The 27900-nt window shown below is 50.3% G+C and overlaps 24 pseudogenes; all 24 read left to right on the top strand.

Moving 5' to 3' along the window:
• The first annotated feature begins 608 nt into the window (after positions 1-608).
• On the top strand, positions 609-728 carry LOC130346084 (5S ribosomal RNA; annotated as a pseudogene).
• Positions 729-2218: 1490 nt separating this feature from the next.
• On the top strand, positions 2219-2338 carry LOC130323783 (5S ribosomal RNA; annotated as a pseudogene).
• Positions 2339-3601: 1263 nt separating this feature from the next.
• LOC130352967 (5S ribosomal RNA) lies at positions 3602-3721 on the top strand (annotated as a pseudogene).
• Positions 3722-4604: 883 nt separating this feature from the next.
• Positions 4605-4724, top strand: LOC130347905 (5S ribosomal RNA; annotated as a pseudogene).
• A 75-nt stretch (positions 4725-4799) lies between these two features.
• On the top strand, positions 4800-4919 carry LOC130313550 (5S ribosomal RNA; annotated as a pseudogene).
• A 3252-nt stretch (positions 4920-8171) lies between these two features.
• Positions 8172-8291, top strand: LOC130352384 (5S ribosomal RNA; annotated as a pseudogene).
• Positions 8292-8373: 82 nt separating this feature from the next.
• Positions 8374-8493, top strand: LOC130332704 (5S ribosomal RNA; annotated as a pseudogene).
• A 1656-nt stretch (positions 8494-10149) lies between these two features.
• On the top strand, positions 10150-10269 carry LOC130346919 (5S ribosomal RNA; annotated as a pseudogene).
• A 1276-nt stretch (positions 10270-11545) lies between these two features.
• On the top strand, positions 11546-11665 carry LOC130346485 (5S ribosomal RNA; annotated as a pseudogene).
• A 474-nt stretch (positions 11666-12139) lies between these two features.
• LOC130352224 (5S ribosomal RNA) lies at positions 12140-12259 on the top strand (annotated as a pseudogene).
• Positions 12260-12536: 277 nt separating this feature from the next.
• Positions 12537-12656, top strand: LOC130352191 (5S ribosomal RNA; annotated as a pseudogene).
• Positions 12657-13130: 474 nt separating this feature from the next.
• On the top strand, positions 13131-13250 carry LOC130352223 (5S ribosomal RNA; annotated as a pseudogene).
• A 1594-nt stretch (positions 13251-14844) lies between these two features.
• On the top strand, positions 14845-14964 carry LOC130351399 (5S ribosomal RNA; annotated as a pseudogene).
• An 883-nt stretch (positions 14965-15847) lies between these two features.
• On the top strand, positions 15848-15967 carry LOC130351377 (5S ribosomal RNA; annotated as a pseudogene).
• Positions 15968-17415: 1448 nt separating this feature from the next.
• On the top strand, positions 17416-17535 carry LOC130327525 (5S ribosomal RNA; annotated as a pseudogene).
• Positions 17536-18028: 493 nt separating this feature from the next.
• Positions 18029-18148, top strand: LOC130352089 (5S ribosomal RNA; annotated as a pseudogene).
• Positions 18149-18223: 75 nt separating this feature from the next.
• Positions 18224-18343, top strand: LOC130352559 (5S ribosomal RNA; annotated as a pseudogene).
• An 82-nt stretch (positions 18344-18425) lies between these two features.
• LOC130321995 (5S ribosomal RNA) lies at positions 18426-18545 on the top strand (annotated as a pseudogene).
• A 1470-nt stretch (positions 18546-20015) lies between these two features.
• On the top strand, positions 20016-20135 carry LOC130321874 (5S ribosomal RNA; annotated as a pseudogene).
• Positions 20136-21214: 1079 nt separating this feature from the next.
• LOC130334622 (5S ribosomal RNA) lies at positions 21215-21334 on the top strand (annotated as a pseudogene).
• A 3084-nt stretch (positions 21335-24418) lies between these two features.
• On the top strand, positions 24419-24538 carry LOC130326400 (5S ribosomal RNA; annotated as a pseudogene).
• Positions 24539-25006: 468 nt separating this feature from the next.
• On the top strand, positions 25007-25126 carry LOC130351369 (5S ribosomal RNA; annotated as a pseudogene).
• An 82-nt stretch (positions 25127-25208) lies between these two features.
• On the top strand, positions 25209-25328 carry LOC130347074 (5S ribosomal RNA; annotated as a pseudogene).
• An 864-nt stretch (positions 25329-26192) lies between these two features.
• LOC130330472 (5S ribosomal RNA) lies at positions 26193-26312 on the top strand (annotated as a pseudogene).
• Positions 26313-27900: the final 1588 nt, after the last annotated feature.

The raw sequence follows: 27900 nt of genomic DNA, 5'->3' as shown, positions 1-27900 counted from the left end.
ATCCACAATATACAGGGTGTGAAGCTGTCAACGGCCATCCTAAGCTGAACGCGCCTGCTCTCGTCAGATCGCAGACTGCTGCCCAGCAGATACCGGCATGGGAGACTGGCTGGCAATCCAAGGTGCCATTGATATTTTGCTCTGTTGCCGCCTTCCTCTCCGATTAATAAAAATATTTATTGATGCTTAAATCCACAATATACAAGTCGTGAAGATGTCAACGGCCATCCTAAGCTGAACGCGCCTGCTCTCGTCAGATCGCAGACTGCTACCCTGCTTAGGGCCCAGTAAGTACCGGTATGGGAGACTGGCTGGGAATCCCGGGTGCAGTTGACATTTTGCTCTGTTGCCGCCTTCAGTTCCGATTCCGAAAAGGATTTATTGATGCTTAAATCCACAGTATACAGGGTGTGAAGCCGTCTACGGCTATTCTAAGCTGAATGTGGCTGTTCTTGTCAGATCGCAGACTGCTGCCCGTCAAGTACGGGCATGGGAGACTGGCTGGCAATCCAAGGTGCTATTGACATTTTGCTCTGTTGCCGCCTTCCTCTCCGATTCCGAAAAGGATTTATTGATGCTTAAATCCACAGTATAAAAAGCATGAAGCTGTCAATGGCCATCCTAAGCTAAACGCGCCTGCTCTCGTCAGATCGCAGACTGCTACCCAGCTTAGGGCCCGGTAAGTACTGGCATGGGAGACTGGCTGGGAATCCCAGGTGCCGTTGACATTTCGCTCTATTGCTGCCTTCCGCTCCGATTCCGAAAATAATTTATTGATGCTTAAATCCACAGTATACAAGGTGTGAAGCTGTCGACGGCCATCCTAAGCTTAACGGGCCTGCTCTCGTCAGATCGCAGACTGGTACAGATCTTAGGGCCCGGTAAGTACCGGCATGGGACACTGGCTGGGAATTCCGGCTGCCGTTGACATTTTGCTCTGTTGCCGCCTTCCGTTCCGATTCCGAAAAGGATTTATTGATGCTTAAATGCACAGTATACAAAATGTGAAGCTGTCAACGGTCATCCTAAGCTGAACGCGCCTGCTCTCGTCAGATTGCAGACTGCTACCCAGCTTAGGGCCTGGTAAGTACCAGCATGGGAGACTGGCTGGGAATCCCGGGTGCAGTTGACATTTTAATCTGTTGCCGCCTTCCGCTCCGATTCGGAAAATGATTTATTGATGCTTAAATGCACAGTATAAAGGGTGTGAAGCTGTTAACGGCCATCCTAAGCTGAACGCGCCTGTTCTCGTCAGATTGCAGACTGCTACCCAGCTTAGGGCCCGGTAAGTACCAGCATGGGAGACTGGCTGGGAATCTCAGGTGTTGTTGACATTTTGCTCTGTAGCTCTGTAGACATTTTGCTCCGATTCCGAAAAGGATTTATTGATGTTTAAATCCACAATATACAGGGTGTGAAGCCGTCTACGGCTATCCTAAGCTGAATGCGCCTGTTCTTGTCAGATCGCAGACTGCTGCCCGGCAAGTACGGGCATGGGAGACTGGCTGGCAATCCAATGTGCTATTGACATTTTGATCTGTTGCCGCCTTCCTCTCCGATTAAAAAAAATATTTATTGATGCTTAAATCCACAGTATAAAAAGCATAAAGATGTCAACGGCCATCTTAAGCTGAACGCGCCTGCTCTCGTCAGATTGCAGACTGCTACCCAGCTTAGGGCCCGGTAAGTACTGGCATGGGAGACTGGCTGGGAATCCCGGGTGCCGTTGACATTTTGCTCTATTGCTGCCTTCCGCTCCGATTCCGAAAATAATTTATTGATGCTTAAATCCACAGTATACAAGGTGTGAAGCTGTCGACGGCCATCCTAAGCTTAACGGGCCTGCTCTCGTCAGATCGCAGACTGGTACAGATCTTAGGGCCCGGTAAGTACCGGCATGGGACACTAGCTGGGAATCCCGGCTGCCGTTGACATTTTGCTCTGTTGCCGCCTTCCGTTCCGATTCCAAAAAGGATTTATTGATGCCTAAATGCACAGTATAAAGGGCGAGAAACTGTCTACGGCCATCCTAAGCTGAATTCGCCTGTTCTCGTCAGATCGCAGACTGCTAACCAGCTTCGGGCCTGGTAAGTACCAGCATGGGAGACTGGCTGGGAATCCCGGTTGCAGTTGACATTTTAATCTGTTGCCGCCTTCCGCGCCGATTCGGAAAAGGATTTATTGATGCTTAAATCCACAGTATACAGGATGTGTAGCTGTCAACGGCCATCCTAAGCTGAACGCGCCTGCTCTCGTCAGATCGCAGACTGCTACCCAGCTTAGGGCCCGGAAAGTACCAGCATGGGAGACTGGCTGGGAATCCCAGGTGTTGTTGACATTTTGCTCTGTAGCCGCCTTCCGCTTCGATTCCGAAAAGGATTTATTGATGCTTAAATCCACAGTATACAGGGTGTGAAGCCGTCTACGGCTATACTAAGCTGAATGTGCCTGTTCTTGTCAGATCCCAGACTGCTGCCCGGCAAGTACGGGCATGGGAGACTGGCTGGCAATCCAAGGTGCTATATACATTTTGCTCTGTTGCCGCCTTCCTCTTCGATTCCGAAAAGGATATATTGATGCTTAAATGCACAGTATAAAGGGCGAGAAGCTATCAACGGCCATCCTAAGCTGAACGCGCCTTCTCTCGTCAGATCGCAGACTGCTACCCAGCTTAGGGCCCGGTAAGTACCAGCATGGGAGACTGGCTGGGAACCCCACGTGTCGTTGACATTTTGCTCTGTTGCCGCCTTATGCTCCGATTCCGAAAAGGATTTATTGATGCTTAAATCCACAGTATACAGGGTGTGAAGATGTCTACGGCCATCCTAAGCTGAATGTGCCTGTTCTCGTCAGATCGCAGACTGCTACCCAGCTTTGGGCCTTTTAAGTACCAGCATGGGAGACTGGCTGGGAATCGCGGGTGCAGTTGACATTTTGCTCTGTTTCTGCTCTGATTCAGAAAATTATTTATTGATGCTTAAATCCACAGTATACAAAGTGTGAAGCTGTCAACGGCCGTCCTAAGCTGAACGCGCCTGCTCTCGTCAGATCGCAGACTGCTACCCAGCTTAGGGCCCAGTAAGTACCGGCATGGGAGACTGGCTGGGAATCCCGGGTGCAGTTGACATTTTGCTCTGTTGCCACCTTCCGCTCCGATTCAGAAAATGATTTATTGATGCTTAAATGCACAGTATAAAGGGCATGAAGCTGTCAACCGCCATCCTAAGCTGAACGTGCCTGCTCTCGTCAGATCGCAGACTGCTACCCAGCTTAGGGCCCCGAAAGTACCAGCATGGGAGACTGGCTGGGAATCCCAGGTGTTGTTGACATTTTGCTCTGTAGCCGCCTTCCGCTTCGATTCCGAAAAGGATTTATTGATGCTTAAATCCACAGTATACAGGGTGTGAAGCCGTCTACGGCTATCCTAAGCTGAATGTGCCTGTTCTTGTCAGATCGCAGACTGCTGCCCGGCAAGTACGGGCATGGGAGACTGGCTGGCAATCCAAGGTGCTATATACATTTTGCTCTGTTGCCGCCTTCCTCTTCGATTCCGAAAAGGATTTATTGATGCTTAAATGCACAGTATAAAGGGCGAGAAGCTATCAACGGCCATCCTAAGCTGAACGCGCCTGCTCTCGTCAGATCGCAGACTGCTACCCAGCTTAGGGCCCGGTAAGTACCTGCATGGGAGACTGGCTGGGAACCCCAGGTGTCGTTGACATTTTGCTCTGTTGCCGCCTTATGCTCCGATTCCGAAAAGGATTTATTGATGCTTAAATCCACAGTATACAGGGTGTGAAGATGTCTACGGCCATCCTAAGCTGAATGTGCCTGTTCTCGTCAGATCGCAGACTGCTACCCAGCTTCGGGCCTTTTAAGTACCAGCATGGGAGACTGGCTGGGAATCGCGGGTGCAGTTGACATTTTGCTCTGTTTCTGCTCCGATTCAGAAAATTATTTATTGATGCTTAAATCCACAGTATACAAAGCGTGAAGCTGTCAACGGCCGTCCTAAGCTGAACGCGCCTGCTCTCGTCAGATCGCAGACTGCTACCCAGCTTAGGGCCCAGTAAGTACCGGCATGGGAGACTGGCTGGGAATCCCGGGTGCAGTTGACATTTTGCTCTGTTGCCGCCTTCCGTTCCGATTCCGAAAAGGATTTATTGATGCTTAAATGCACAGTATAAAAAGCATGAAGCTGTCAATGGCCATCCTAAGCTGAACGCGCCTGCTCTCGTCAGATCGCAGACGGCTACCCAGCTTAGGGCCCGGTAAGTACTGGCATGGGAGACTGGCATGGGAATCCCGGGTGCCGTTGACGTTTGCTCTATTGCTGCCTTCCGCTCCGATTCCGAAAAGAATTTATTGATGCTTAAATCCACAGTATACAAGGTGTGAAGCTGTCGACGGCCATCCTAAGCTTAACGCGCCTGCTCTCGTCAGATCGCAGACTGGTCCAGATCTTAGGGCCCGGTAAGTACCGGCATGGGACACTGGCTGGGAATCCCGGCTGCCGTTGACATTTTGCTCTGTTGCCGCCTTCCGTTCCGATTCCGAAAAGGATTTATTGATGCTTAAATGCACAGTATAAAGGGCGAGAAGCTGTCAACGGCCATCCTAAGATGAACGCGCCTGCTCTCGTCAGATCGCAGACTGCTACCCAGCTTAGGGCCTGGTAAGTACCAGCATGGGAGACTGGCTGGGAATCCCAGGTGTCGTTGACATTTTGCTCTGTTTCTGCTCCGATTCCGAAAATTATTTATTGATGCTTAAATCCACAGTATACAAAGTATGAAGCTGTCAACGGCCATCCTAAGCTGAACGCGCCTGCTCTCGTCAGATCGCAGAATGCTAACCAGCTTAGGGCCTGGTAAGTACTGGCATGGGAGACTGGCTGGGAATCCCGGCTGCCGTTGACATTTTGCTCTGTTGCCGCCTTCCGTTCCGATTCCGAAAAGGATTTATTGATGCCTAAATGCACAGTATAAAGGGCAAGAAGCTGTCAACGGCCATCCTAAGCTGAATGTGCCTGCTCTCGTCAGATCGCAGACTGCTACCCAGCTTAGGGCCTGGTAAGTACCAGCATGGGAGACTGGCTGGGAATCCCGGGTGCAGTTGACATTTTAATCTGTTGCCGCCTTCCGCTCCGATTCGGAAAAGGATTTATTGATGCTTAAATCCACAGTATACAGGGTGTGAAGCCGTCTACGGCTATCCTAAGCTGAATGTGCCTGTTCTTGTCAGATCGCAGACTGCTGCCCGGCAAGTACGGGCATGGGAGACTGGCTGGCAATCCAAGGTGCTATTGACATTTAGCTCTGTTGCCGCCTTCCTCTCCGATTCCGAAAAGGATTTATTGATGCTTAAATGCACAGTATAAAAAGCATGAAGCTGTCAACGGCCATCCTAAACTGAACGCGCCTGCTCTCGTCAGATCGCAGACTGCTACCCAGCTTAGGGCTCGGTAAGTACCAGCATGGGAGACTGGCTGGGAATCCCAGGTGTTGTTGACATTTTGCTCTGTAGCCGCCTTCCGCTTCGATTCCGAAAAGGATTTATTGATGCTTAAATCCACAGTATACAGGGTGTGAAGCCGTCTATGGCTATCCTAAGCTGAATGTGCCTGTTCTTGTCAGATCGCAGACTGCTGCCCGGCAAGTACGGGCATGGGAGACTGGCTGGCAATCCAAGGTGCTATTGACATTTTGCTCTGTTGCCGCCTTCCTCTCCGATTCCGAAAAGGATTTATTGATGCTTAAATGCACAGTATAAAAAGCATTTAGCTGTCAATTGCCATCCTAAGCTGAACGCGCCTGCTCTCGTCAGATCGCAGACTGCTACCCAGCTTAGGGCCTGGTAAGTACCGGCTTGGGAGACTGGCTGGGAATCCCGGCTGCCGTTGACATTTTGCTCTGTTGCCGCCTTCCGCTCCGATTCCGAAAAAGATTTATTGATGCTTAAATCCACACTATACAGGGTGTGAAGATGTCTACGGCCATCCTAACTTGAATGCGCCTGTTCTCGTCGGATCGCAGACTGCTACCCAGCTTCGGGCCTGGTAAGTACCAGCATGGGAGACTGGCTGGGAATCCCGGGTTCAGTTGACATTTTGCTCTGTTTCTGCTCCGATTCCGAAAATTATTTATTGATGCTTAAATCCACAATATACAATGCTGAAGATGTCAACGGCCATCCTAAGCTGAACGCGCCTGCTCTCGTCAGATCGCAGACTGCTACCCAGCTTAGGGCCCAGTAAGTACCGGCATGGGAGACTGGCTGGGAATCCCGGGTGCAGTTGACATTTTGCTCTGTTGCCGCCTTCCTCTCCGATTCCGAAAAGGATTTATTGATGCTTAAATCCACAGTATAAAAAGCATTTAGCTGTCAATTGCCATCCTAAGCTGAACGCGCCTGCTCTCGTCAGATCGCAGACTGCTACCCAGCTTAGGGCCTGGTAAGTACCGGCTTGGGAGACTGGCTGGGAATCCCGGCTGCCGTTGACATTTTGCTCTGTTGCCGCCTTCCGCTCCGATTCCGAAAAAGATTTATTGATGCTTAAATCCACACTATACAGGGTGTGAAGATGTCTACGGCCATCCTAACTTGAATGCGCCTGTTCTCGTCGGATCGCAGACTGCTACCCAGCTTCGGGCCTGGTAAGTACCAGCATGGGAGACTGGCTGGGAATCCCGGGTTCAGTTGACATTTTGCTCTGTTTCTGCTCCGATTCCGAAAATTATTTATTGATGCTTAAATCCACAATATACAATGCTGAAGATGTCAACGGCCATCCTAAGCTGAACGCGCCTGCTCTCGTCAGATCGCAGACTGCTACCCAGCTTAGGGCCCAGTAAGTACCGGCATGGGAGACTGGCTGGGAATCCCGGGTGCAGTTGACATTTTGCTCTGTTGCCGCCTTCCTCTCCGATTCCGAAAAGGATTTATTGATGCTTAAATCCACAGTATACAGGGTGTGAAGATGTCTACGGCCATACTAAGCTTAACGCGCCTGCTCTCGTCAGATCGCAGACTGGTACAGATCTTAGGGCCCGGTAAGTACCGTCATGGGACACTGGCTGGGAATCCCGGCTGCCGTTGACATTTTGCTCTGTTGCCGCCTTCCGTTTCCGATTCCGAAAAGGATTTATTGATGCTTAAATGCACAGTATACAAAGTGTGAAGCTGTCAACGGCCATCTTAAGCTGAACGCGCCTGCTCTCGTCAGATCGCAGACTGCTACCCAGCTTAGGGCCTGCTAAGTACCAGCATGGGAGACTGGCTGGGAATCCCGGGTGCAGTTGACATTTTAATCTGTTGCCGCCTTCCGCTCCGATTCAGAAAAGGATTTATTGATGCTTAAATCCACAATATACAGGGTGTGAAGCTGTCAACGGCCATCCTTAGCCTGAACGTGCCTGCTCTCCTCAGATCGCAGACTGCTGCCCGGCAGTTACCGGCATAGGAGACTGGCTGGCAATCCAAGGTGCCATTTACATTTTGCTCTGTTGCCGCCTTCCTCTCCGATTAATAAAAATATTTATTGATGTTTAAATCCACAATATACAAGGCGTGAAGATGTCAACGGCCATCCTAAGCTGAACGCGCCTGCTCTCGTCAGATCGCAGACTGCTCCCCAGCTTAGGGCCCAGTAAGTACCGGCATGGGAGACTGGCTGGGAATCCCGGGTGCAGTTGACATTTTGCTCTGTTGCCACCTTCCGCTCCGATTCAGAAAATGATTTATTGATGCTTAAATGCACAATATAAAGGGCGTGAAGCTGTCAACGGCCATCCTAAGCTGAACGTGCCTGCTCTCGTCAGATCGCAGACTGCTACTCAGCTTAGGGCCCGGTAAGTACCAGCATGGGAGACTGGCTGGGAATCCCAGGTGTGGTTGACATTTTGCTCTGTAGCCGCCTTCCGCTCCGATTCCGAAAAGGATTTATTGATGCCTAAATCCACAGTATACAGGGTGTGAAGCCGTCTACGGCTATCCTAAGCTGAATGTGCCTCTTCTTGTCAGATCGCAGACTGCTGCCCGGCAAGTACGGGCATGGGAGACTGGCTGGCAATTCAAGGTGCTATGGACATTTTGCTCTGTTGCCGCCTTCCTCTCCGATTCCGAAAAGGATTTATTGATGCTTAAATGCACAGTATAAAAAGCATGAAGCTGTCAATGGCCATCCTAAGCTGAACGCGCCTGCTCTCGTCAGATCGCAGACTGCTACCCAGCTTAGGGCCCGGTAAGTACTGGCATGGGAGACTGGCTGGGAATCCCGGGTGCCGTTAACATTTTGCTCTATTGCTGCCTTCCGCTCCGATTCCGAAAATAATTTATTGATGCTTAAATCCACAGTATAAAGGGCGAGAAGCTGTCAACGGCCATCCTAAGCTGAACGCACCTGCTCTCGTCAGATCGCAGACTGCTACCCAGCTTAGGGCCCGGTAAGTACCAGCATGGGAGACTGGCTGGGAATCCCAGGTGTTGTTGACATTTTGCTCTGTAGCCGTCTTCCGCTTCGATTCCGAAAAGGATTTATTGATGCTTAAATCCACAGTATACAGGGTGTGAAGCCGTCTACGGCTATCCTAAGCTGAATGTGCCTGTTCTTGTCAGATCGCAGACTGCTGCCATGAAAGTACAGGCATGGGAGACTGGCTGGCAATCCAAGGAACTATTGACATTTTGCTCTGTTGCCGCCTTCCTCTCCGATTCCGAAAAGGATTTATTGATGCTTAAATGCACAGTATAAAAAGCGTGAAGCTGTCAATGGCCACCCTAAGCTGAACGTGCCTGCTCTCGTCAGATTGCAAACTGCTACCCAGCTTAGGGACCGGTAAGTACTGGCATGGGAGACTGGCTGGGAATCCCAGGTGCCGTTGACATTTTGCTCTATTGCTGCCCTCCGCTCCGATTCCGAAAGGAATTTATTGATGCTTAAATCCACAGTATACAAGGTGTGAAGCTGTCGACGGCCATCCTAAGCTTAACGCGCCTGCTCTCGTCAGATCGCAGACTGGTACAGATCTTAGGGCCCGGTAAATACCGGCATGGGACACTGGCTGGGAATCCCGGCTGCCGTTGACATTTTGCTCTGTTGCCGCCTTACGCTCCGATTCCGAAAAGAATTTATTGATGCTTAAATCCACAGTATACAGGGTGTGAAGATGTCTATGGCCATCCTAAGCTGAATGCGCCTGTTCTCGTCAGATCGCAGACTGCTACTCAGCTTCGGGCCTGGTAAGTATCAGCATGGGAGACTGGCTGGGAATCCCGGGTGCAGTTGACATTTTGCTCTGTTTCTCCTCCGATTCCGAAAATTATTTATTGATGCTTAAATCCACAGTATACAAAATGTGAAGCTGTCAACGGCCATCCTAAGCTGAACGCGCCTGCTCTCGTCAGATTGCAGACTGCTACCCAGCTTAGGGCCCGGTAAGTACCAGCTTGGGAGACTGGCCGGGAATCCCGGGTGCAGATGACTTTTTAATCTGTTGCCACCTTCCGCTCCGATTCGGAAAAGGATTTATTGATGCTTAAATCCACAATATACAGGGTGTGAAGCTGTCAACGGCCATCCTAAGCCTGAACGTGCCTGCTCTCCTCAGATCGCAGACTGCTGCCCGGCAGTTACCGGCATGGGAGACTGGCTGGCAATCCAAGGTGCCATTGACATTTTGCTCTGTTGCCGCCTTCCTCTCCGATTAATAAAAATATTTATTGATGCTTAAATCCACAATATACAAGGCGTGAAGATGTCAACGGCCATCCTAAGCTGAACGCGGCTGCTCTCGTCAGATTGCAGACTGCTACCCAGCTTAGGGCCCGGTAAGTACCAGCATGGGAGACTGGCTGGGAATCCCAGGTGTTGTTGACATTTTGCTCTGTAGCCGCCTTCCGCTCCGATTCCGAAAAGGATTTATTGATGCTTAAATCCACAGTATACAGGGTGTGAAGCCGTCTACGGCTATCCTAAGCTGAATGTGCCTGTTCTTGTCAGATCGCAGACTGCTGCCCGGCAAGTACGGGCATGGGAGACTGGCTGGCAATCCAAGGTGCTATTGACATTTTGCTCTGTTGCCGCCTTCCTCTCCGATTCCGAAAAGGATTTATTGATGCTTAAATGCACAGTATAAAAAGCATGAAGCTGTCAATGGCCATCCTAAGCTGAACGCGCCTGCTCTCGTCAGATCGCAGACAGCTACCCAGCTTAGGGCCCGGTAAGTACCACCATGGGAGACTGGCTGGGAATCCCAGGTGCCGTTGACATTTTGCTCTATTGCTGCCTTCAGCTCCGATCCCGAAAAGAATTTATTGATGCTTAAATCCACAGTATACAAGGTGTGAAGCTGTCGTTGGCCATCCTAAGCTTAACGTGACTGCTCTCGTCAGATCGCAGACTGGTACAGATCTTAGGGCCCGGTAAGTACCGGCATGGGACACTGGTTGGGAATCCCGGCTGCCGTTGACATTTTGCTCTGTTGCCGCCTTCCGTTCCGATTCTGAAAAGGATTTATTGATGCTTAAATGCACAGTATAAAGGGCGAGAAGCTGTCAACGGCCATCCTAAGCTGAACACGCCTGCTCTCGTCAGATCGCAGACTGCTACCCAGCTTAGGGCACGGTAAGTACCAGCATGGGAGATTGGCTGGGAATCCCAGGTGTCGTTGACATTTTGCTTTGTTGCCGCCTTACGCTCCGATTCCGAAAAGGATTTATTGATGCTTAAATCCACAGTATACAGGGTGTGAAGATGTCTACGGCCATCCTAAGCTGAATGCGCCTGTTCTCGTCAGATCGCAGACTGCTACCCAGCTTCGGGCCTGGTAAGTACCAGCATGGGAGACTGGCTGGGAATCCCGGGTGCAGTTGACATTTTGCTCTGTTTCTGCTCCGATTCCGAAAATTATTTATTGATGCTTAAATCCACAGTATACAAAGTGTGAAGCTGTCAACGGCCATCTTAAGCTGAACGCGCCTGCTCTCGTCAGATTGCAGACTGCTACCCAGCTTAGGGCCTGGTAAGTACCAGCATGGGAGACTGGCTGGGAATCCCGGGTGCAGATGACATTTTAATCTGTTGCCGCCTTCCGCTCCGATTCAGAAAAGGATTTATTGATGCTTAAATCCACAATATACAGGGTGTGAAGCTGTCAACGGCCATCCTAAGCTTGAACGTGCCTGCTCTCCTCAGATCGCAGACTGCTGCCCGGCAGTTAGCGGCATGGGAGACTGGCTGGCAATCCAAGGTGCCATTGACATTTTGCTCTGTTGCCGCCTTCTTCTCCGATTAATAAAAATATTTATTGATGCTTAAATCCACAATATACAAGGCATAAAGATGTCAACGGCCATCCTAAGCTGAACGTGTCTGCTCTCGTCAGATCGCAGACTGCTACCCAGCTTAGGGCCCAGTAAGTAACGGCATGGGAGACTGGCTGGGAATCCCGGGTGCAGTTGACATTTTGCTCTGTTGCCACCTTCCACTCCGATTCAGAAAATGATTTATTGATGCTTAAATGCACAATATAAAGGGCGTGAAGCTGTCAACGGCCATCCTAAGCTGAACGTGCCTGCTCTCGTCAGATCGCAGACTGCTACCCAGCTTAGGGCCCGGTAAGTACCAGCATGGGAGACTGGCTGGGAATCCCAGGTGTTGTTGACATTTTGCTCTGTAGCCGCCTTCCGCTCCGATTCCGAAAAAGATTTATTGATGCTTAAATCCACAGTATACAGGGTGTGAAGCCGTCTACGGCTATCCTAAGCTGAATGTGCCTGTTCTTGTCAGATCGCAGACTGCTGCCCGGCAAGTACGGGCATGGGAGACTGGCTGGCAATCCAAGGTGCTATTGACATTTTGCTCTGTTGCCGCCTTCCTCTCTGATTCCGAAAAGGATTTATTGATGCTTAAATGCACAGTATAAAAAGCATGAAGCTGTCAATGGCCATCCTAAGCTGAACGCGCCTGCTCTCGTCAGATCGCAGACTGCTTCCCAGCTTAGGGCCCGGTAAGTACTGGCATGGGTGACTGGCTGGGAATCCCGGGTGCCGTTGCCATTTTGCTCTATTGCTGCCTTCCGCTCCGATTCCGAAAATATATTATTGATGCTTAAATCCACAGTATAAAGGGCGAGAAGCTGTCAAAGGCCATCCTAAGCTGAACGCACTTGCTCTCGTCAGATCGCAGACTGCTACTCAGCTTAGGGCCCGGTAAGTACCAGCATGGGAGACTGGCTGGGAATCCCAGGTGCCGTTGACATTTTGCTCTATTGCTGCCTTCAGCTCCAATTCCGAAAATAATTTATTGATGCTTAAATCCACAGTATACAGGGTGTGAAGCCATCTACGGCTATCCTAAGCTGAATGCGCCTGTTCTCGTCAGATCGCAGACTGCTACCCAGCTTCGGGCCTGGTAAGTACCAGCATAGGAGACTGGCTGGGAATACCGGGTGCAGTTGACATTTTGCTCTGTTTCTGCTCCGATTCCGAATTTTTTTTATTGATGCTTAAATCCACAGTATACAAAGTGTGAAGCTGTCAATGGCCATCCTAAGCTGAACGCGCCTGCTCTCATCAGATCGCAGACTGCTACCCAGCTTAGGGCCTGGTAAGTACCAGCATGGGAGACTGGCTGGGAATCCCGGGTGCAGTTGACATTTTAATCTGTTGCCGCCTTCCGCTCCGATTCCGAAAAGGATTTATTGATGCTTAAATCCACAGTATACAGGGTGTGAAGCCGTCTACGGCTATCCTAAGCTGAATGTGCCTGTTCTTGTCAGATCGCAGACTGCTGCCCGGCAAGTACGGGCATGGGAGACTGGCTGGCAATCCAAGGTGCTGTTGACATTTTGCTCTGTTGCCGCCTTCCTCTCCGATTCCGAAAAGGATTTATTGATGCTTAAATGCACAGTATAAAAAGCATGAAGCTGTCAATGGCCATCCTAAGCTGAACGCGCCTGCTCTCGTCAGATCGCAGACTGCTACCCAGCTTAGGGCCCGGTAAGTACTGGCATGGGAGACTGGCTGTGAATCCCGGGTGCCGTTGCCATTTTGCTCTATTGCTGCCTTCCGCTCCGATTCCGAAAATATATTATTGATGCTTAAATCCACAGTATAAAGGGCAAGAAGCTGTCAAAGGCCATCCTAAGCTGAACGCACTTGCTCTCGTCAGATCGCAGACTGCTACTCAGCTTAGGGCCCGGTAAGTACCAGCATGGGAGACTGGCTGGGAATCCCAGGTGCCGTTGACATTTTGCTCTATTGCTGCCTTCAGCTCCGATTCCGAAAATAATTTATTGATGCTTAAATCCACAGTATACAAGGTGTGAAGCTGTCAAAGGCCATCCTAAGCTGAACGCACTTGCTCTCGTCAGATCGGAGACTGCTACCCAGCTTAGGGCCCGGTAAGTACCAGCATGGGAGACTGGCTGGGAATCCCACTTGTCGTTGACATTCTGCTCTGTTGCCGCCTTACGCTCCGATTCCGAAAAGGATTTATTGATGCTTAAATCCACAGTATACAGGGTGTGAAGATGTCTGCGGCCATCCTAAGCTGAATGCGCCTGTTCTCGTCAGATCGCAGACTGCTACCCAGCTTCGGGCCTGGTAAGTACCCGCATGGGAGACTGGCTGGGAATCCCGGGTGCAGTTAACATTTTGCTCTGTCTCTGCTCTGATTCCGAAAATTATTTATTGATGCTTAAATCCACAGGATACAAAATGTGAAGCTGTCAACGGCCATCCTAAGCTGAACGCGCCTGCTCTCGTCAGATCGCAGACTGCTACCCAGCTTAGGGCCCAGTAAGTACCAGCATGGGAGACTGGCTGGGAATCCCGGGTGCAATTGACATTTTAATCTGTTGCCGCCTTCCGCTCCGATTCCGAAAATAATTTATTGATGCTTAAATCCACAGTATACAAGGTGTGAAGCTGTCGACGGCCATCCTAAGCTTAACGCGCCTGCTCTCGTCAGATCGCAGACTGGTACAGATCTTAGGGCCCGGTAAGTACCGGCATGGGACACTGGCTGGGAATCCCGGCTGCCTTCGACATTTTGCTCTGTTGCCGCCTTCCGTTCAGATTCCGAAAAGGATTTATTGATGCTTAAATGCACAGTATACAAAGTGTGAAGCTGTCAACGGCCATCCTAAGCTGAACGCGCCTGCTCTCGCCAGATCGCAGACTGCTACCCAGCTTAGGGCCCGGTAAGTACCAGCATGGGAGACTGGCTGGGAATCTCAGGTGTTGTTGACATTTTGCTCTGTAGCTCTGTAGACATTTTGCTCCGATTCCGAAAAGGATTTATTGATGCTTAAATCCACAATATACAGGGTGTGAAGCCGTCTACGGCTATCCTAAGCTGAATGCGCCTGTTCTTGTCAGATCGCAGACTGCTGCCCGGCAAGTACGGGCATGGGAGACTGGCTGGCAATCCAAGGTGCTATTGACATTTTGATCTGTTGCCGCCTTCCTCTCCGATTAAAAAAAATATTTATTGATGCTTAGGGCCCGGTAAGTACTGGCATGGGAGACTGGCTGGGAATCCCGGGTGCCGTTGACATTTAGCTCTATTGCTGCCTTCCGCTCCGATTCCGAAAATAATTTATTGATGCTTAAATCCACAGTATACAAGGTGTGAAGCTGTCGACGGCCATCCTAAGCTTAACGCGCCTGCTCTCGTCAGATCGCAGACTGGTACAGATCTTAGGGCCCAGTAAGTACCGGCATGGGACACTGGCTGGGAATCCCGGCTGCCGTTGACATTTTGCTCTGTTGCCGCCTTCCGTTCCGATTCCGAAAAGGATTTATTGATGCTTAAATGCACAGTATAGAAAGTGTGAAGCTGTCAACGGCCATCCTAAGCTGAACGCGCCTGCTCTCGTCAGATCGCAGACTGCTACCCAGCTTAGGGCCTGGTAAGTACCAGCATGGGAGACTGGCTGGGAATCCCGGGTGCAGTTGACATTTTAATCTGTTGCCGCCTACCGTTCCGATACGGAAAAGGATTTATTGATGCTTAAATGCACAGTATAAAGGGCGTGAAGCTGTTAACGGCCATCCTAAGCTGAACGCGCCTGCTCTCGTCAGATCGCAGACTGCTACCCAGCTTAGGGCCGGTAAGTACCAGCATGGGAGACTGGCTGGGAATCTCAGGTGTTGTTGACATTTTGCTCTGTAGCTCTGTAGACATTTTGCTCCGATTCCGAAAAGGATTTATTGATGCTTAAATCCACACTATACAGGGTGTGAAGCCATCTACGGCTATCCTAAGCTGAATGAGCCTGTTCTTGTCAGATCGCAGACTGCTGCCCGGCAAGTACGGGCATGGGAGACTGGCTGGCAATCCAAGGTGCTATTGACATTTTGATCTGTTGCCGCCTTCCTCTCCGATTAAAAAAAATATTTATTGATGCTTAAATCCACAGTATACAAGGCATGAAGATGTCAACGGCCATCCTAAGCTGAACGCGCCTGCTCTCGTCAGATCGCAGACTGCTACCCAGCTTAGGGCCCGGTAAGTACTGGCATGTGAGACTGGCTGGGAATCCCGGGTGCCGTTGATATTTTGCTCTATTGCTGCCTTCCGCTCCGATTCCGAAAAGAATTTATTGATGCTTAAATGCACAGTATACAAGGTGTGAAGCTGTCGACGGCCATCCTAAGCTTAACGCGCCTGCTCTCGTCAGATCGCAGACTGGTACAGATCTTAGGGCCCGGTAAGTACCAGCATGGGACACTGGCTGGGAATCCCGGCTGCCGTTGACATTTTGCTCTGTTGCCGCCTTCCGTTCCGATTCCGAAAAGGATTTATTGATGCTTAAATGCACAGTATACAAAGTGTGAAGCTGTCAACGGCCATCCTAAGCTGAACGCGCCTGCTCTCGTCAGATCGCAGACTGCTACCCAGCTTAGGGCCTGGTAAGTACCAGCATGGGAGACTGGCTGGGAATCCCGGGTGCAGTTGACATTTTAATCTGTTGCCGCCTTCCGCTCCGATTCCGAAAAGGATTTATTGATGCTTAAATGCACAGTATAAAAAGCATGAAGCTGTCAACGGCCATCCTAAGCCTGAACGTGCCTGCTCTCCTCAGATCCCAGACTGCTGCCCGGCAGTTACCGGCATGGGAGACTGGCTGGCAATCCAAGGTGCCATTGACATTTTGCTCTGTTGCCGCCTTCCTCTCCGATTAAAAAAATATTTATTGATGCTTAAATCCACAATATACAAGGCGTGAAGATGTCAACGGCCATCCTAAGCTGAACGTGCCTGCTCTCGTCAGATCGCAGACTGCTACCAAGCTTAGGGCCCAGTAAGTACCGGCATGGGAGACTGGCTGGGAATCCCGGGTGCAGTTGACATTTTGCTCTGTTGCCGCCTTCCGCTCCGATTCCGAAAATAATTTATTGATGCTTAAATCCACAGTATACAAGGTGTGAAGCTGTCGACGGCCATCCTAAGCTGAACGCGCCTGCTCTCGCCAGATCGCAGACTGCTACCCAGCTTAGGGCCCGGTAAGTACCAGCATGGGAGACTGGCTGGGAATCTCAGGTGTTGTTGACATTTTGCTCTGTATTTCTGTAGACATTTTGCTCCGATTCCGAAAAGGATTTATTGATGCTTAAATCCAAAATGTACAGGGTGTGAAGCCGTCTACGGCTATCCTAAGCTGAATGCGCCTGTTCTTGTCAGATCGCAGACTGCTGCCCGGCAAGTACGGGCATGGGAGACTGGCTGGCAATCCAAGGTGCTATTGACATTTTGATCTGTTGCCGCCTTCCTCTCCGATTAAAAAAAATATTTATTGATGCTTAAATCCACAGTATACAAGGCTTGAAGATGTCAACGGCCATCCTAAGCTGAACGCGCCTGCTCTCGTCAGATCGCAGACTGCTACCCAGCTTAGGGCCCGATAAGTACTGGCATGGGAGACTGGCTGGGAATCCCGGTTGACATTTAGCTCTATAACTGCCTTCCGCTCCGATTCCGAAAAGAATTTATTGATGCTTAAATCCACAGTACACAAGGTGTGAAGCTGTCGACGGCCATCCTAAGCTGAACGCGCCTGTTCTCGTCAGATCGCAGACTGCTGCCCGGCAAGTACGAGCATGGGAGACTGGCTGGCAATCCAAGGTGCTATTGACATTTTGCTCTGTTGCCGCCTTCCTCTCCGATTCCGAAAAGGATTTATTGATGCTTAAATCCACAGTATACAAGGTGTGAAGCCGTCTACGGCTATCCTAAGCTGAACGTGCCTGTTCTTGTCAGATCGCAGACTGCTGCCCGGCAAGTACGAGCATGGGAGACTGGCTGGCAATCCAAGGTGCTATTGACATTTTGCTCTGTTGCCGCCTTCCTCTCCGATTCCGAAAAGGATTTATTGATGCTTAAATGCACAGTATAAAAAGCATGTAGCTGTCAATGGCCATCCTAAGCTGAACGCGCCTGCTCTCGTCAGATCGCAGACTGCTACCCAGCTTAGGGCCTGGTATGTACTGGCATGGGAGACTGGCTGGGAATCCCGGGTGCCGTTGACATTTTGCTCTATTGCTGCCTTCCGCTCCGATTCCGAAAAGAATTTATTGATGCTTAAATCCACAGTATACAAGGTGTGAAGCTGTCGACGGCCATCCTAAGCTTAACGCGCCTGCTCTTGTCAGATCGCAGACTGGTACAGATCTTAGGGCCCGGTAAGTACCGGCATGGGACACTGGCTGGGAATCCCGGCTGCCGTTGACATTTTGCTCTGTTGCCGCCTTCCGTTTCCGTTTCCGATTCCGAAAAGGATTTAATGATGCTTAAATGCACAGTATAAAGGGCGAGAAGCTGTCAACGGCCATCCTAAGCTGAACGTGCCTGCTCTCGTCAGATCGCAGACTGCTACCCAGCTGAGGGCCCAGTAAGTACCAGCATGGGAGACTGGCTGGGAATCCCAGGTGTCGTTGACATTTTGCTCTATTGCCGCCTTACGCTCCGATTCCGAAAATGATTTATTGATGCTTAAATCCACAGTATACAGGGTGTGAACATGTCTACGGCCATCCTAAGCTGAATGCGCCTGTTCTCGTCAGATCGCAGACTGCTACCCAGCTTCGGGCCTGGTAAGTACCAGCATGGGAGACTGGCTGGGAATCCCGGGTGCTGTTGACATTTTGCTCTGTTTCTGCTCCGATTCCGAAAATTATTTATTGATGCTTAAATCCGCAGTATACAAAGTGTGAAGCTGTCAACGGCCATCCTAAGCTGAACGCGCCTGCTCTCGTCAGATCGCAGACTGCTACCCAGCTTAGGGCCTGGTAAGTACCTGCATGGGAGACTGGCTGGGAATCCCGGGTGCAGTTGACATTTTAATCTGTTGCCGCCTTCCGCTCCGATTCGGAAAAGGATTTATTGATGCTTAAATGCACAGTATAAAGGGCATGAAGCTGTCAACGGCCATCCTAAGCTGAACGCGCCTGCTCTCGTCAGATCGCAGACTGCTACCCAGCTTAGGGCCCGGTGAGTACCAGCATGGGAGACTGCCTGGGAATCCCAGGTGTCGTTGACATTTTGCTCTGTTGCCGCCTTACGCTCCGATTCCGAAAAGGATTTATTGATGCTTAAATCCACAGTATACAGGGTGTGAAGATGTCTACGGCCATCCTAAGCTGAATCCGCCTGTTCTCGTCAGATCGCAGACTGCTACCCAGGTTCGGGCCTGGTAAGTACCGGCATGGGAGACTGGCTGGGAATCCCGGGTGCAGTTGACATTTTGCTCTGTTTCTGCTCCGATTCCGAAAATTATTTATTGATGCTTAAATCCACAGTATACAAAGTGTGAAGCTGTCAACGGCCATCCGAAGCTGAACGCGCCTGCTTTTGTCAGATCGCAGACTGCTACCCAGCTTAGAGCATGGTAAGTACCAGCATGGGAGACTGGCTGGGAATCCCGGGTGCAGTTGACATTTTAATCTGTTGCCGCCTTCCCCTCCGATTCGGAAAAGGATTTATTGATGCTTAAATCCACAATATACAGGGTGTGAAGCTGTCAACAGCCATCCTAAGCCTGAACTTGCCTGCTCTCCTCAGATCGCAGACTGCTGCCCGGCAGTTACCGGCATGGGAGACTGGCTGGCAATCCAAGGTGCCATTGACATTTTGCTCTGTTGCCGCCTTCCTTTCCGATTAAAAAAATATTTATTGATGCTTAAATCCACAATATACAAGGCGTGAAGATGTCAACGGCCATCCTAAGCTGAACGCGCCTGCTCTCGTCAGATCGCAGACTGCTACCCAGCTTAGGGACCAGTAAGTACCGGCATGGGAGACTGGCTGGGAATCCCGGGTGCAGTTGACATTTTGCTCTGTTGCCGCCTTCCGTTCCGATTCCGAAAAGGATTTATTGATGCTTAAATGCACAGTATAAAAAGCATGAAGCTGTCAATGGCCATCCTAAGCTGAACGCGCCTGCTCTCGTCAGATCGCAGACTGCTACCCAGCTTAGGGCCCGGTAAGTACCGGCATGGGACACTGGCTGGGAATCCCGGCTGCCGTTGACATTTTGCTCTGTTGCCGTCTTCCGTTCCAATTCCGAAAAGGATTTATTGATGCCTAAATGCACAGTATAAAGGGCGAGAAGCTGTCAACGGCCATCCTAAGCTGAACGCGCCTGTTCTCGTCAGATCGCAGACTGCTACCCAGCTTCGGGCCTGGTAAGTACCAGCAAGGGAGACTGGCTGGGAATCCCGGGTGCAGTTGACATTTTGCTCTGTTTCTGCTCCGATTCCGAAAATTATTTATTGATGCTTAAATCCACAGTATACAAAGTGTGAAGCTGTCAACGGCCATCCTAAGCTGAACGCGCCTGTTCTCGTCAGATCGCAGACTGCTACCCAGCTTAGGGCCTGGTAAGTACCAGCATGGGAGACTGGCTGGGAATCCCGGGTGCAGTTGACATTTTAATCTGTTGCCGCCTTCCGCTCCGATTCGGAAAAGGATTTATTGATGCTTAAATGCACAGTATAAAGGGCATGAAGCTGTCAACGGCCATCCTAAGCTGAACGCGCCTGCTCTCGTCAGATCGCAGACTGCTACCCAGCTTAGGGCCCGGTGAGTACCAGCATGGGAGACTGCCTGGGAATCCCAGGTGTCGTTGACATTTTGCTCTGTTGCCGCCTTACGCTCCGATTCCGAAAAGGATTTATTGATGCTTAAATCCACAGTATACAGGGTGTGAAGATGTCTACGGCCATCCTAAGCTGAATCCGCCTGTTCTCGTCAGATCGCAGACTGCTACCCAGGTTCGGGCCTGGTAAGTACCGGCATGGGAGACTGGCTGGGAATCCCGGGTGCAGTTGACATTTTGCTCTGTTTCTGCTCTGATTCCGAAAATTATTTATTGATGCTTAAATCCACAGTATACAAAGTGTGAAGCTGTCAACGGCCATCCGAAGCTGAACGCGCCTGCTTTTGTCAGATCGCAGACTGCTACCCAGCTTAGAGCATGGTAAGTACCAGCATGGGAGACTGGCTGGGAATCCCGGGTGCAGTTGACATTTTAATCTGTTGCCGCCTTCCCCTCCGATTTGGAAAAGGATTTATTGATGCTTAAATCCACAATATACAGGGTGTGAAGCTGTCAACAGCCATCCTAAGCCTGAACTTGCCTGCTCTCCTCAGATCGCAGACTGCTGCCCGGCAGTTACCGGCATGGGAGACTGGCTGGCAATCCAAGGTGCCATTGACATTTTGCTCTGTTGCCGCCTTCCTCTCCGATTAAAAAAATATTTATTGATGCTTAAATCCACAATATACAAGGTGTGAAGATGTCAACGGCCATCCTAAGCTGAACGCGCCTGCTCTCGTCAGATCGCAGACTGCTACCCAGCTTAGGGCCCAGTAAGTAGCGGCATGGGAGACTGGCTGGGAATCCCGGGTGCAGTTGACATTTTGCTCTGTTGCCGCCTTCCGCTCCGATTCCGAAAATAATTTATTGATGCTTAAATCCACAGTATACAAGGTGTGAAGCTGTCGACGGCCATCCTAAGCTTAACGCGCCTGCTCTCGTCAGATCGCAGACTGGTACAGATCTTAGGGCCCGGTAAGTACCGGCATGGGACACTGGCTGGGAATCCCGGCTGCCGTTGACATTTTGCTCTGTTGCCGGCTTCCGTTCCGGTTCCGATTCCGAAAAGTATTAATTGATGCTTAAATGCACAGTATACAAAGTGTGAAGCTGTCAACGGCCATCCTAAGCTGAACGCGCCTGCTCTCGTCAGATCGCAGACTGCTACCCAGCTTAGGGCCCGGTAAGTACCAGCATGGGAGACTGGCTGGGAATCTCAGGTGTTGTTGACATTTTGCTCTGTAGCTCTGTAGACATTTTGCTCCGATTCCGAAAAGGATTTATTGATGCTTAAATCCACAATATACAGGGTGTGAAGCCGTCTACGGCTATCCTAAGCTGAATGCGCCTGTTCTTGTCAGATCACAGACTGCTGCCCGGCAAGTACGGGCATGGGAGACTGGCTGGCAATCCAAGGTGCTATTGACATTTTGATCTGTTGCCGCCTTCCTCTCCGATTAAAAAAAAATATTTATTGATGCTTAAATCCACAGTATACAAGGCGTGAAGATGTCAACAGCCATCCTAAGCTGAACGCGCCTGCTCTCGTCAGATCGCAGACTGGTACAGATCTTAGGGCCCGGTAAGTACCGGCATGGGACACTGGCTGGGAATCCCGGCTGCCGTTGACATTTTGCTCTGTTGCCGCCTTCCGTTCCGGTTCCGATTCCGAAAAGTATTAATTGATGCTTAAATGCACAGCATAAAGGGCCAGAAGCTGTCAACGGCCATCCTAAGCTGAACGCGCCTGTTCTCGTCAGATCGCAGACTGCTACCCAGCTTCGGGCCTGGTAAGTACCAGCAAGGGAGACTGGCTGAGAATCCCGGGTGCAGTTGACATTTTGCTCTGTTTCTGCTCCGATTCCGAAAATTATTTATTGATGCTTAAATCCACAGTATACAAAGTGTGAAGCTGTCAACGGCCATCCTAAGCTGAACGCGCCTGCTCTCGTCAGATCGCAGACTGCTAGCCAGCTTAGGTCCTGGTAAGTACCAGCATGGGAGACTGGCTGGGAATCCCGGGTGCAGTTGACATTTTAATCTGTTGCCGCCTTCCGCTCTGATTCGGAAAAGGATTTATTGATGCTTAAATCCACAATATACAGGGTGTGAAGCTGTCAACGGCCATCCTAAGCCTCAACGTGCCTGCTCTCCTCAGATCGCAGACTGCTGCCCGGCAGTTACCGGCATGGGAGACTGGCTGGCAATTTAAGGTGCCATTGACATTTTGCTCTGTTGCCGCCTTCCTTTCCGATAAAAAAAATATTTATTGATGCTTAAATCCATAATATACAAGGCGTGAAGATGTCAACGGCCATCCTAAGCTGAACGCGCCTGCTCTCGTCAGATCGCAGACTGCTACCCAGCTTAGGGCCCATTAAGTACCGGCATGGGAGACTGGCTGGGAATCCCGTGTGCGGTTGACATTTTGCTCTGTTGCCGCCTTCCGTTCCGATTCCGAAAAGGATTTATTGATGCTTAAATGCACAGTATAAAAAGCATGAAGCTGTCAATGGCCATCCTAAGCTGAACGCGCCTGCTCTCGTCAGATCGCAGACTGCTACCCAGCTTAGGGCCCGGTAAGTACTGGCATGGGAGACTGGCTGGTAATCCCGGTTGACATTTAGCTCTATTGCTGCCTTCCGCTCCGATTCCGAAAATAATTTATTGATACTTAAATCCACAGTATACAAGGTGTGAAGCTGTCGACGGCCATCCTAAGCTTAACGCGCCTGCTCTCGTCAGATCGCAGACTGGTACAGATCTTAGGGCCCGGTAAGTACCGGCATGGGACACTGGCTGGGAATCCCGGCTGCCGTTGACATTTTGCTCTGTTGCCGCCTTCCGTTCCGATTCCGAAAAGGATTTATTGATGCTTAAATGCACAGTATACAAAGTGTGAAGCTGTCAACGGCCATCCTAATCTGAACGCGCCTGCTCTCGTCAGATCGCAGACTGCTACCCAGCTTAGGGCCTGGTAAGTACCAGCATGGGAGACTGGCTGGGAATCCCGGGTGCAGTTGACATTTTAATCTGTTGCCGCCTTCCGCTCCGATTCGGAAAAGGATTTATTGATGCTTAAATGCACAGTATAAAGAGCGTGAGGCTGTTAACGGCCATCCTAAGCTCAACGCGCCTGCTCTCGTCAGATCGCAGACTGCTACCCAGCTTAGGGCCCGGTAAGTACCAGTATGGGAGACTGGCTGGGAATCTCAGGTGTTGTTGACATTTTGCTCTGTAGCTCTGTAGACATTTTGCTCCGATTCCGAAAAGGATTTATTGATGCTTAAATCCACAATATACAGGGTGTGAAGCCGTCTACGGCTATCCTAAGCTGAATGCGCCTGTTCTTGTCAGATCGCAGACTACTGCCCGGCAAGTACGGGCATGGGAGACTGGCTGGCAATCCAAGGTGCTATTGACATTTTGATCTGTTGCCGCCTTCCTCTCCGATTAAAAAAAATATTTATTGATGCTTAAATCAACAGTATACAAGGTGTTAAGATGTCAACGGCCATCCTAAGCTGAACGCGCCTGCTCTCGTCAGATCGCAGACTGCTACCCAGCTTAGGGCCCGGTAAGTACTGGCGTGGTAGACTGGCTGGGAATCCCGGGTGCCGTTGATATTTTGCTCTATTGCTGCCTTCCGCTCCGATTCCGAAAATAATTTATTGATGCTTAAATCCACAGTATACAAGGTGTGAAGCTGTCGACGGCCATCCTAAGCTTAACGCGCCTGCTCTCGTCAGATCGCAGACTGGTACAGATCTTAGGGCCCGGTAAGTACCGGCATGGGACACTGGCTGGGAATCCCGGCTGCCGTTGACATTTTGCTCTGTTGCCGCCTTCCATTCCAATTCCGAAAAGGATTTATTGTTGCCTAAATGCACAGTATAAAGGGCGAGAAGCTGTCAACAGCCATCCTAAGCTGAACGCGCCTGCTCTCGTCAGATCGCAGACTGCTACCCAGCTTAGGGCCCGGTAAGTACCAGCATGGGAGACTGGCTGGGAATCCCAGGTGTCGTTGACATTTTGCTCTGTTGCCGCCTTCCGCTCCGATTCCGAAAAGGATTTATTGATGCTTAAATCCACAGTATACAGGGTGTGAAGATGTCTACGGCCATCCTAAGCTGAATGCGCCTGTTCTCGTCAGATCGCAGACTGCTACCCAGCTTCGGGCCTGGTAAGTACCAGCATAGGAGACTGGCTGGGAATACCGGGTGCAGTTGACATTTTGCTCTGTTTCTGCTCCGATTCCGAATTTTTTTTATTGATGCTTAAATCCACAGTATCCACAGTATACAAAGTGTGAAGTTGTCAATGGCCATCCTAAGCTGAACGCACCTGCTCTCATCAGATCGCAGACTGCTACCCAGCTTAGGGCCTGGTAAGTACCAGCATGGGAGACTGGCTGGGAATCCCGGGTGCAGTTGACATTTTAATCTGTTGCCGCCTTCCGCTCCGATTCGGAAAAGGATTTATTGATGCTTAAATCCACAATATACAGGGTGTGAAGCTGTCAACGGACATCCTAAGCCTGAACGTGCCTGCTCTTCTCAGATCGCAGACTGCTGCCCGGCAGTTACCGGCATGGGACACTGGCTGGCAATCCAAGGTGCCATTGACATTTTGCTCTGTTGCCGCCTTCCTCTCCGATTAATAAAAATATTTATTGATGCTTAAATCCACAATATACAAGGTGTGAAGCTGTCAACGGCCATCCTAAGCTGAACGCGCCTGCTCTCGTCAGATCGCAGACTGCTACCCAGCTTCGGTCCTGGTAAGTACCAGCATAGGAGACTGGCTGGGAATACCGGGTGCAGTTGACATTTTGCTCTGTTTCTGCTCCGATTCCGAATTTTTTTTATTGATGCTTAAATCCACAGTATACAAAGTGTGAAGCTGTCAACGGCCATCCTAAGCTGAACGCGCCTGCTCTCGTCAGATCGCAGACTGCTACCCAGCTTAGGGCCTGGTAAGTACCAGCATGGGAGACTGGCTGGGAATCCCGGGTGCAGTTGACATTTTAATCTGTTGCCGCCTTCCGCTCCGATTCGGAAAAGGATTTATTGATGCTTAAATGCACAGTATAAAGGGCGTGAAGCTGTCAACGGCCATCCTAAGCTGAACGCGCCTGCTCTCGTCAGATCGCAGACTGATACCCAGCTTAGGGCCCGGTAAGTACCAGCATGGGAGACTGGCTGGGAATCCCAGGTGTTGTTGACATTTTGCTCTTTAGCCGCCTTCCGCTCCGATTCCGAAAAGGATTTATTGATGCTTAAATCCACAGTATACAGGGTGTGAAGCCGTCTACGGCTATCCTAAGCTGAATGTGCCTGTTCTTGTCAGATCGCAGACTGCTGCCCGGCAAGTATGGGCATGGGAGACTGGCTGGCAATCCAAGGTGCTATTGACATTTTGCTCTGTTGCCGCCTTCCTCTCCGATTCCGAAAAGGATTTATTGATGCTTAAATCCACAGTATACAGGGTGTGAAGCCGTCTACGGCTATCCTAAGCTGAATGTGCCTGTTCTTCTCAGATTGCAAACTGCTACCCAGCTTAGGGCCCGGTAAGTACCAGCATGGGAGGCTGGCTGAGAATCTCAGGTGTTGTTGACATGTAGCTCTGTAGACATTTTGCTCCGATTCCGAAAAGGATTTATTGATGCTTAAATCCACAGTATACAGGGTGTGAAGCTGTCTACGGCTATCCTAAGCTGAATGCGCCTGTTCTTGTCAGATCGCAGACTGCTGCCCGGCAAGTACGGGCATGGGAGACTGGCTGGCAATCCAAGGTGCTATTGACATTTTGCTCTGTTGCCGCCTTCCTCTCCGATTAAAAAAAAAATTTATTGATGCTTAAATCCACAGTATACAAGGCGTGAAGATGTCAACGGCCATCCTAAGCTGAACGCGCCTGCTCTCGTCAGATCGCAGACTGCTACGCAGCTTAGGGCCCAGTAAGTACCGGCATGGGAGACTGGCTGGGAATCCCGGGTGCAGTTGACATTTTGCTCTGTTGCCGCCTTCCGTTCCGATTCCGAAAAGGATTTATTGATGCTTAAATGCACAGTATAAAAAGCATGAAGCTGTCAATGGCCATCCTAAGCTGAATGCGCCTGCTCTCGTCAGATCGCAGACTGCTACCCAGCTTAGGGCCCGGTAAGTATTGGCATGGGAGACTGGCTGGGAATCCCTGGTGCCGTTGACATTTTGCTCTATTGCTGCCTTCCGCTCCGATTCCGAAAATAATTTATTGATGCTTAAATCCACAGTATATATGGTGTGAAGCTGTCGACGGCCATCCTAAGCTGAACGCGCCTGAACGCGCAGACTGGTACAGATCTTAGGGCCCGGTAAGTACCGGCATGGGATATTGGCTGGGAATCCCGGCTGCCGTTGACATTTTGCTCTGTTGCCGCCTTCCGTTCTGATTCCGAAAAGGATTTATTGATGCTTAAATGCACAGTATACAAAGTGTGAAGCTGTCAACGGCCATCCTAAGCTGAACGGACCTGTTACATAGTTACATATAGTTACATAGTTAGTACGGTCGAAAAAAGACATATGTCCATCAAGTTCAACCAGGGAATTAAGGGGTAGGGGTGCTCTCGTCAAATTGCAGACTGCTACCCAGCTTAGGGCCCAGTAAGTACTGGCATGGGAGACTGACTGGGAATCCCGGATGCCGTTGACATTTTGCTCTATTGCTGCCTTCCGCTCCGATTCCGAAAATAATTTATTGATGCTTAAATCCACAGTATATAAGGTGCAGTTGACATTTTGCTCTGTTGCCGCCTTCCTCTCCGATTCCGAAAAGGATTTATTGATGCTTAAATACACAGTATACAGTGTGTGAAGATGTCTATGGCCATCCTAAGCTGAATGCGCCTGTTCTCATCAAATCGCAGAGTGCTACCCAGCTTTGGGCTTGGTAAGTACCAGCATGGGAGTCTGGCTGGGAATCCTGGGTGCAGTTGACATTTTGCTCTGTTTCTGCTCTGATTCCGAAAATTATTTATTCATGCTTAAATCCACAATATACAAGGCATGAAGATGTCAACGGCCATCCTAAGCTGAATGCGCCTGCTCTCGTCAGATCGCAGACTGCCACCCAGCTTAGGGCCCAGTAAATACCGGCGTGGGAGACTGGCTGGGAATCCCGGGTGCAGTTGACATTTTGCTCTGTTGCCGCCTTCCTTTCCGATTCCGAAAAGGATTTATTGATGCTTAAATGCACAGTATAAAAAGCATGAAGCTGTCAATGGCCATCCTAAGCTGAACGCGCCTGCTCTCGTCAGATCGCAGACTGCTACCCAGCTTAGGGCAAGGTAAGAACTGGCATGGGAGACTGGCTGGCAATCCCGGGTGCCGTTGACATTTTGCTGCCTTCCGCTCCGATTCCGAAAAGCATTTATTGATGCTTAAATCCACAGTATACAAGGTGTGAAGCTGTCGACGGCCATCCTAAGCTTAACGCGCCTGCTTTCGTCAGATCGCAGACTGGTACAGATCTTAGGGCCCGGTAAGTACCAGCATGGGAGACTCGCTGGGAATCCCAGGTATCGTTTACATTTTGCTCTGTTGCCGCCTTCCGTTCCGATTCCGAAAAGGATTTATTGATGCTTAAATGCACAGTATAAAGGACGAGAAGATGTCAACGGCCATCCTAAGCTGAACGCACCTGCTCTCGTCAGATCGCAGACTGCTACCCAGCTTAGGGCCCGGTAAGTACCAGCATGGGAGACTCGCTGGGAATCCCAGGTATCGTTTACATTTTGCTCTGTTGACGCCTTCCG

Source organism: Hyla sarda, chromosome 1, assembly GCF_029499605.1.
Source record: "Hyla sarda isolate aHylSar1 chromosome 1, aHylSar1.hap1, whole genome shotgun sequence".
In the NCBI taxonomy this organism is placed as follows: Eukaryota; Metazoa; Chordata; class Amphibia; order Anura; family Hylidae; genus Hyla; species Hyla sarda.
The sequence above is the reverse complement of the archived record's forward strand: the minus strand, read 5'-3'. Positions and strand labels throughout refer to the sequence as shown.